The sequence below is a fragment of the Rhinolophus ferrumequinum genome, chromosome 2 (genome assembly GCF_004115265.2).
Source record: "Rhinolophus ferrumequinum isolate MPI-CBG mRhiFer1 chromosome 2, mRhiFer1_v1.p, whole genome shotgun sequence".
Taxonomy (NCBI): domain Eukaryota; kingdom Metazoa; phylum Chordata; class Mammalia; order Chiroptera; family Rhinolophidae; genus Rhinolophus; species Rhinolophus ferrumequinum.
The window spans coordinates 74,719,915-74,729,858 of record NC_046285.1 but is presented as its reverse complement, the minus strand read 5'-3'; the positions used below and the strand labels follow the sequence as shown (position 1 = coordinate 74,729,858).

General features: G+C 35.9%; 1 pseudogene; it reads right to left on the bottom strand.

Moving 5' to 3' along the window:
* Positions 1 to 548: 548 nt before the first annotated feature.
* On the bottom strand, positions 549 to 1,182 carry LOC117032860 (60S ribosomal protein L15-like; annotated as a pseudogene).
* Positions 1,183 to 9,944: the final 8,762 nt, after the last annotated feature.

Here is a 9,944-nt window from a genome sequence, read left to right as displayed (position 1 = left end):
GCAGTTATGTAAACAGAATGTTGGATTAAATCTAAAAATATGAGTCCATAGTCAACTTTCATTTTTCTGCATGATTGTGAGAATGGATTAGGATCCTTCACATTTCCAAGCAAAATTCAATTTACAATGTTTGTCCTTGCCAAATTCCAAAAGACAACCCCTTGAGAGTAAACCAACAGAGCACTGCATTACCCCAATAAAAGCTGTAGTTTTCATCACATGTACCAACAAATCTACATGGCTAGTTCTGCACTCCTTTCACAGAATTTATTTTACACCTGTTGTAACCACACAGCATTTTAAACACTGACATATCAACTCCCTAATAAGATAAAGCAAAGACCAAAGTATTTATCTTATGAGAAACAAGATACACCATCATTTAGTCTTCAAACATTATTGCACTTTAACTTTAATAATTTGACAATGCTTTCATGAAAACAATCTGCAGACAACTAGTTTTAACAGACAAATTAAAGAATACTTTTAAGCAAATATGACTGCCCTAAATTGTTTATTAGGTAAGAATTTTACCAACATTACTCATATTAGGGGTAACAAAGGAGTTGGAGGGTATTGCGCTTCCTCCAAGCTGCGTAGAGAGACTGACCAATAGTATGGTGGAACTTGTGGCCCTTTCCAAGGCCACTGCTCTTATGACCTGGAGATGTCAGCCCTCACATCTCCCTAAGCTTGGGGACTGGTTTGGAAATCCACTGGGTATCAGGATTCCATCTGATAGCTTTATGTAATGGATCAATGAGGATAACCTCAAATAATTTGTATGTGAAATCTTCACCAACCTAGTAAGAATGCAGGACTCTCAGAGCCCCACAGTGACATCCAATTCGCTCCTCGCTGACAGACTGAAGGCTTTGAGCAAACCTTAGCTGGTTAACGCTGTGATGGACAGGCTTGCCATAGGTTGCACCGTTAGGAACCGGGCATTTGCTGCCACCACAGTGTACACGAATCCGGTACATGACATAACCTTGCTTGGCCTTGATCACAGACCGTGTGCTTTATTGGGCTGGGGGCCGAGGTGGAGGGGTGAAGGAGGGGGCTGTGGAGTGCAGAGAGCTGGTGGTACTGCCAGAAGAGCACCCTGAGAAGGAACCGCATTACATCAGATTGCTTCTTCCTCCATAGCTGCTGGATGTACCCAGGAGCTATGGAGTACATCTTGACTTACCTGACGGTTGTGGCCAGAGGGAAAGGAAGACCCATATATATTTTTAATGAGTGCATGTATACACATCTAGTGACATCAATTTTATAATATAATCACACTTAAAATTACACTCAATAGACCTGAAATAATTTATAATGTGTAAAAGTACTCTTTTATTTGATCTAGAGTGTTTGTGTCATATATTATGTTAACAGCTTTAAATTTTCTAATTAAATCTTATTAACTACTGATCAGCACACAAAATAATAAAGGCAATTTATTTTTTATTGTGTGGGCATTCTAGTGGAAATTTGTTTACATTTTAGAATACTTGGATAGACAATAACATCTCCTTGTGAATTATGATTCTATGTTTTAAATGAGAACGTAATTATAATTATAGAAACTCTTAAAGGCTAGCGGTGTAATTTCATTTTAATGAGCTTAGTTTAATGAAATACAGCTATTATCTTCTTAATGCTGGTAAGATTTTTATCGCGTTCTTCCCAATGCAAAAGCATTCACATCTAGAATACCTACTTCTTTCAATTATTGGAGCAATGGTAAGAGAGACCACACCCAACAACTCTTGTGGAGAATGAGCAACCTTAAGTTTCATTTGACCAACCTTTCAAATTTAGCCTGTATATGGTCTCAAAATCAGACATTTACACAGTTTCAATGAGAGGCTAAACCTCTCTCCCCACCAGCGTAAGGTCCTATCCCAGGTGTCACAGTACATAAAATTTACCATCAGAAATGCATTTCTTTGATAAAAGAAAAATCATCTCTTTTACAAATGACAGATACTCCTGAAATGTATGCTACATTGTCATCAGCAATTTGACATAAATTAACATATGACTCTGTTCTCTTGACTTGAATCAATATGAAAAGTTGCCTACAGGCCAGACAGGGAAGTGGAAATGGGAAGGAAAGAGAAGATATATATTAGGTAAGATTCTTTAGAATGCATGTGACAAATGTCAAAATAGGAGCAGCCTAAGCAAAAAGTGTAATGAATTATAAAGGCAATGGAGTGTCTCACAGACCACCAGTACAAAAGTATACCTAAGCCTTGGGAAGAACTCAAACAAGGAATTGAAAGACAAGACTATTTTGCCAACTTCCACCTCTGCTATTTTCTAGTCACTTGCTTTATTATTCTCTCTCTGAAGACCTGTCATATGATTCACATGGCAGAAGAGTTGCCAGCACAGAGCACCTAGTTTAACACCTTACAGTTTATACAGCTTCAGCCTCCAGAGAAACTGCACTACTCTGCATGTAACTTAAGACCCAATTCTGTTAGAGGACAGTAATGGTCTCCTTTTCAATGTGGAGTACAACTTTGATCAGCTAGTTGTACATATACTTAGGTGCAGTGCAAAGTCATATATTCTTCTAGGAGTGAGGATTACAGAATCCCAGAAAATTAAAGCTAGAAGGGTAATGTAAGATTCTCTAATTAAATCTCAGCATTAAAAAGAAGTGAGTTATCAACCCATGATAAGATATGGTGGAATCTTAATACTTCTTACTAAGTGAAACAAGCCAATCTAAAAAGGCAATTATATGATTCCAACTATATGACATTCTGGAAAATGCAAATCTATGGAAACAGGAAAAAGATTAATGATTGCCAGAGGTTTGCACAGGGGGAGGCTGAAGAGGTACAGCCCAGAGAATTTTTAAGGGCAATGAAAATACTCTGTATACTGCTATAATGATAGATACATGTCGTTATACATTTGTGCAAAACTATAGAGTGTCCAAGAGTAAATCATAATATAAACTATACACTATGGGTAATTATGATGTGTCAATGTTGGTTCATGAATTGTAGCCAATGTAGAACTCTTGTGGGGGAATGTTGATAATATGGAAAGCCATGCACGTGTGGTTTCTGAGGGTATATGGGAATTATGTACCTTCCACTCAAATTTCTGTAATCCTAAAACGGCTCTAAAAAAATAAAATCTTGAAATATGATAAATAAATAAACAATAAAGTCTATCTTAAAAAGGGAAAAGAAAATTTATATTCCCCCCAAGAATTATCAGATTGTAAATTTGTTTATGTACTTGATAGCACTAACTGCAATCATTATTTCTGTTTTTTGCCAAGTAAAATGGTAATTTATTTACTCAATTTGTTTTTATTCAACTACAAGCTAGATGGAAAATTCCTTATTACTGGGTCTGGGGTTCCTAAGATCAATCTCAGTCAGGCTCAGTGACTTTCCACACGGAACTCTGGAAAGCTGTTCTACTCGTGATTATGGTTTATCACAGAAAAAGCATACAGATTAAAATCAGCAAAGGTAAAAGGGCAAAGACCAGGAGAGAGTAGGCACATGTTTCCAGTTGTCCACTCCTATTGGAATTGTATGGACAGCACTTCATTCTCCTAACAACGATGTGTAAGAACACCTACAAAGTATTACCAGACAGGGAAGTTCATCTGAGCCTTGAACGCCACCATTTTTATTAAAGAGTGGCCATGTAGGCATGGAGTATTCACCTTTCTGACTTCATTCTGTCTCCAGCCCCTCCAGAGGCCAAACTGATATAGCTTGGCCTCAGGCCCCCTTCATAAATCACATTGTTATCATAAACTATCTGCAGTGGCTCAAGAAACCCCAAGTTACCAATATGCTCTTATCAAGCAGCATATTGCAAAGGTTTAGAGATTATCTCCTAGAAGCTGACCAGGGCCTGCCCTTTCTTTGGAATGTGCAGGTTTCAAATATCCCAGATTTACTGAGTCAACTTTTTATTACACAAGCCAGCCCTTTTGGTCTTTGGCCAGCACAGATGACCAACTCTTAGGTAGTTCAATCTTAATTTTGAAACATTTATCTAAAATCCATTGACATTGTTCATAACCTAGTATTTTTGTCCAAATTGTCAGCATTAACCAGCAAACTAACACTAAACATAGACAAACACAAAAGTTAAGTGACCTCAAGTAGTAAAGGTTATAGATGAGAGGGAATGGAACCTCAAATTTCTAGTCAGAAACCTATGCTCTTTTGCCTGACTAAAAGCTGCCTATATTAATGAGATTTGGAAATGTTTATCCTTAAAAAATGGCCCTTCCACTGTCAAGATTCCATAGCTTTGATCTCCCAACACAGAAATGTGCCAGATACACAGCCAAGGCAGCTGTGGGCACTGGTGGCTGTACAATGGGAAGCTTGTGAAAAGTCAGGCCCAACAGTGACCTTGCTTTGCCCTGGGTTACCCTGAGGTTACCTTAAACCCTGAGGAAGTACCAGCACCCAGATCTATTCAGGTACTCTGTAGCAGGCGAATCAGGTGAATGTCTCTCTCCACAAAGGGTCCCTAGGCTGGGCAGATTCAAACTCTCCTCCATGCAAGGGGATCCTACCAAAGGGAAAAGATGAGAATATATTCTAGCTTGTACCACACTCTCTAAACCTTGAGTGTTGGCATACAAGGCCCTATCTGCTTGGAAGAAGGGACTTCTCTCTCTCATCCCCATAAAGTCACCCTATGGGCTAATGATGGCCCTTAGTGGAGAAGGGCGCCCTCTTCGTATCTTCAAGTTGGCCAGATGAGAGGAAGACAATCTCCCTCTTCTTCAGAATATCCTTATTGAAGAGACAAGAGGTTGAAGCCAAACTTTGCTTAGACATTAAAAGCAAACTATTGTTAAATTTGTGTTAAAAGCAATAACAGGATTTTAAGATTCCCCCCTGTAAAATATTCCATTCTGTCATTCTGTGTAATAATACTCCTGAGTTTCTGCTAGTGCTCTAATGCCCATGGATACGTTAATCTAATAATGAGTAAAAGAGTTGTCAGGATTCTGAGGAGATGATACACTTAATGCCAGATTAACAAAACTCTTAATGTTAGCTTAGAGCAATCGGCTTATATGACAAAATGTTTGGAATCTATTTCAATAGACATTAATTTCTTGGTGGAGTCCTGTCCATGTGGGTTGAAGTGTTAATGATGTCCAAATGTAGCAATATTTTATCTGTATGTTCCTTTTTTTTAAAAGTTGATAATTATACTGACATTGGAGCATACTTTCTCCAAATATACCACTTTATGACCATGTTTTTCTCTGTCCATACACAGTAATTTTGTTTTTTCACTTTAATGGCCTATTTCCACTAGGACCATGGTTTACATTTCATTTTGTTTTCTTCCAGGAAAATCCAACTGTTTCAAAACCCTTATGTTGCCAAGAATATTTTCAAAATCCAATTATTTTATAGGTATTTTAATTTTGCTAATTTTATAATATATGATTCTGTGGCTTTATCATAGACAGCATAAAGCATTTTCTGCATTCTTATATTTTAAATAATTTCAACAACATCATAAATTTTCTTAACTTTAAACCCGAATGTGCCTGTGTTCTCATTTAATAAATATCAAGAAAAAATATTGTATAACTCTCTTACATACTTCCAGTAATTTATAACCCCTAATTAAAATATTTGAAGTGATTTACAAGTTAGAGATAATGTCAAATAGAATACTTAGGGTAGGTATACAGAAGAAAATATACTAAAAATGTGGCAAGGACTGTGCTTAGTGCTTTCAATTTATTTTCTCCTTCAATTCTCGTAACAATATTATGCATTGAGCATTAGTCTTTCCATTTTATGAACTATAACTAAGCTCAAGGAGTGTAAGTTATGCACTCAGAATCACAGAGCCAGAACATTCTAGAAACAAAGTCCCTCTAGTTCTAATCCCTGCTCCTTGAAACATTGCATTAAGGTGCCTCAAAAACCATCTAAAATAGTATTTCAAATCCATTTCCATACAATATAGCATTTGTGCTTTCTTTTAATATAATTTAAAATTTTTAAATACATCTCTATTCCTGACTGCAATAAAATGAAAATTAGCATTTCTCAAGCCATGAACCTTTCCCAACAGAATGATATGAGTATATAGTATTTAAAATTGAGGTAGTAGAGTTCTTCCCCAGAGGTACTAAATCTATTTCTCTATTTTTGGGTGGGGGTGGCGTGGGGAGCAGGGAATGGAATAGCATACGCACTTCTAGAAATGTTTCTCCAGATGACTCTTACAAGTGCCAAATTTTGAAACACAGTTTGTAAATGATAGTCTAAAAGAGAGCCTCAAATAAAGGTCATTGCCATATGTCTTTTGCACAAAATTCAGCAAGACCTGTGTGTTATAAGAACACTTCTAGTTTTGTCAGGCTCTATATATCTATGTTGATATATTCCAATTCCATATCATCAGAATTTATCGGGTTATCAACATTTTGGCTTTGACTTTATGGTGATCTATTTGTTTCTAGCTATTATGAGAGCAATGTCTATTCCTCTTTTTGCTCTCTGAACACTCTCCCTTCCTCTTTTCCCCCTCTTTTCTCATTTTTAATGTTTGTGGAGAAGTAATTCAGCTGAAATCCTTCCATCAGTATATTTATGCTGATTTCAGAAAATGTTCACTGAAAAATTCATTCTCTGAAAAATTTATTCCTTCTCCCTTTTCTTCAAAAATGAGTACTAGTCACAGATGACTCTTCTCATTTAGCCACTGACTTGGTCTAAAATGGATTTTATATCACAAACCCATAAGAATTACCATTATTATTGTGACTATCACCTTACTTAAAAAATTACTAAGTAATCACTAATAAGTCATACAATAATTAACATAATATTTCATTATTATTGCCTTTAGTATTAGTATTAATAACTAAATATAATGAGGAAAAGGAAGAGAACACTTTTAACTGTTTTCAAAGACACACACACACACGCACACAAAGAACTGACATTTTCCATGTTGTTTACAGAATCCAGATCAGATTTCTGTTGCATTCCTGAGTAAGCAAAAAAAAACAAAAACAAAAACAAAAAAAACTACTAAGCACCCAACCTCAGCACTTTCTCTACATGAGAACAAGTCTCATGCCCCACCTGCTATTTTAATACCTGTGGGAGAAGACAATCTAATCAGGTTCAGGCAGCTTTGGCCCAGTTATCCAAACTGAGGGCATAACAGTAAGTCATAATTCAGCGAAAGGCATAACTGTGGGGGGCAGAGATAACACAGGCCATTTACTTTGCTTTGTGATGATCCAACTTGATATGATGATAGAATTTGAACGAAGGAAAATGAAAAGGCAGCCTGTATGTCCTTTCCCCTAGTCTCTCAAATATGAGCCTGTTTAAGTGTCCCATTGACAAATGTTAGGTCACCTCAAACTCTGATTTAATTTTTATAAGTCTTTATACTGAAGTATTTATATTTCTTTGAAACAACGCAATACAATACAACAGAATACAAAACAATAGTGTAGATTCTAACTATATGGAGATAACTCAGTAGTCATTCTGTTTGAGAGTAAGCATGCTCAGAAAATGGCATGGTAAGGTCAGTTAAACTTGGTGAGGTTAATGACCATGTAATCACAGAATCACACTCACAAATCCCAGAAGGAAAATTTGTCAATATTTCTAGATCTTTACACTTGATGTCTTTCCTGATACATTCCCCACACATGTACTCTGTCCCAAGACCAAGAATACCCTCAGCATTCAAGAAGATACTTCAATTTGTCACTTTGGACTTTTGAATTTGGAACTACATGCCACTAATGAGTGGAAACCTTTCTACCTGGAGATATCCTTGCCCCCTCCCTAGGAAGAAACCTCTGAATGCCAAGGGATTTCAGAACAAGAACCCAGAACACTGGAATTCAACGCCTTTATTATGGTTTCTTAAATAACACAGAATCTCCACCAGCTATATCTGGGTTGCAGGAACATAATTCTTCGATTTTGTTTTTCTTCCCTGAAACCTTCCTTCTCTTAGCATGGCTATGTCTTCTCTGCATGTAACAATTGCCTCTATCTCTCAAACCCTGTATTGGGATAACTCTGATCATCTTAACTGTGATCTAACAACATTTTCATTTCCTGGGCTCTAGTCTGTTGGATTCCCTTTTCTTCTCAGTATCTCTTGTCTTGTCCATTCAACTACAGTCTTTCTTCTCTGAAACAAATCTCATATCTATTTTATTGCTGAACAAAGCTGGTAGCTTTTACAAAGCCTAAAGTTCATGCCAATCAGCAAATGAACTGTAGACTAGCTGGGATAAAGGCAGAGTACTACAAAATATGAAGGTTTATGATTCATGCAGTTCACTATAAAACCGTCAGATTTAAACCAAACACATACACACTCATACCTATATATTGAACAAATTAAAGATCTATATTTTTGTAAAAATGTTGATCAGAGAGAATTGACTGACTGACAAACTATTAGCATCTTTTAATAATTTAAATGATAGTAAGTGAGATGTTGGTAAAGGAAGACAAAGAGATCATTTAGGTCATGCATGTCAGTTATTTGCTTGTTGAAAACCACAGCATACCCGTGGAAGTCATTTACATTTTAAGAAAAGGGAAAGGGCTATCAGAACCAGGCATCAATAAATTAAGGAACTTGTTCACAAAAAGTGAAAACAAGCTTCATCAGTCTTTGGTATTTCACTTCCAGTTTTTATGTGATTAATGGATATTTACTTTGTTTTGTAAATGTCACAATAGATTTCATCTTTTCAATTGAAAAATGGAATAACCCCCCAGGCATAGTATCCTTCACCCTAAAATTTATCTTGAATTAAGCTGGACACCAATGCAGCTCGTGGTACAAAAGCAAATTCATAGAACTGATTGGTCTTGGTTTCTAAAGAGCTAGAATCAAAATTTTATCTTCCTATGGGTAAACCACGCACTCTCAAGCCAACAAAAAACACACAAACAAAAAACAAACAAAAACACCAACTATTGCAGGTTCTATCTCTTTGCTTGTGAAAAAGGAATAATGGGCATTTATTTTAATTTTATGGAAGGCATGATATCTGAACATAATCAGGGACTCAGTAAGTGGCTGTTCCAACTGGATATATAATCAGTTGAGACATCCATACAAATCCCTGGCTTGATTTTAAGTGGAATATTATAAATATGATTTTTAAAAATTTTGAATGACCATGCCTATTGTTCTTCATCTGGAATAAGCTGCTAGAGAGATTTGAGAACCATTGTTGATGATATTTGACAATAAATTGTGGGCCATGCTATGGTTCTGTGTGGTGGTTTTGAATTTATAGAGATTATAGAAATTAAACAGTAATGTCTTTGCTTCTGTAAATAATTCCAATGGGATTACATAGATCTGAATATAAAGATAGTATTTCAGTTGTGGCTATTGCAGTCAAGACTTTAATTATTATTTGTTTTCTTTTTGTTTGTTGTTGTTTTTCTTCATAAATTAGAGAAACTACAAGTATAGTGTTCAAGAGTGCAGATGCTGGAGACAGATTGCTATGTTGAAACCCTGGTCTTGCTGCATATTCACTGTGTGACACTCTACCATTTATTAACATCTCCATTTCTTATTTGTAACATGGATAATAATAATACATTTCTCAAAAGATTGATAGCATTGTTTAACTTTACTAATATTTATAAAGTGCTCAAAACCATGCCTGAAGTGTTAGTTATGTAAATTCAATATTATGAAAGCATTTTACAGTTAATGCTTGTTTCAGTTAACGTTTCTTAAAATATCTTTCACATTCTCTTGCATATGTGATCTTAAGTTTGGGAGAATTTTTCCTAAGACTGAAATCTTTAGATAAGTACATTAAGAGTTGGTAAACTCTGTTTTTGTTTTCTAAAATTGTACTTTCACCTGCCTTCCTTTTATGCCTTGCTTCTACATACAGAATTATA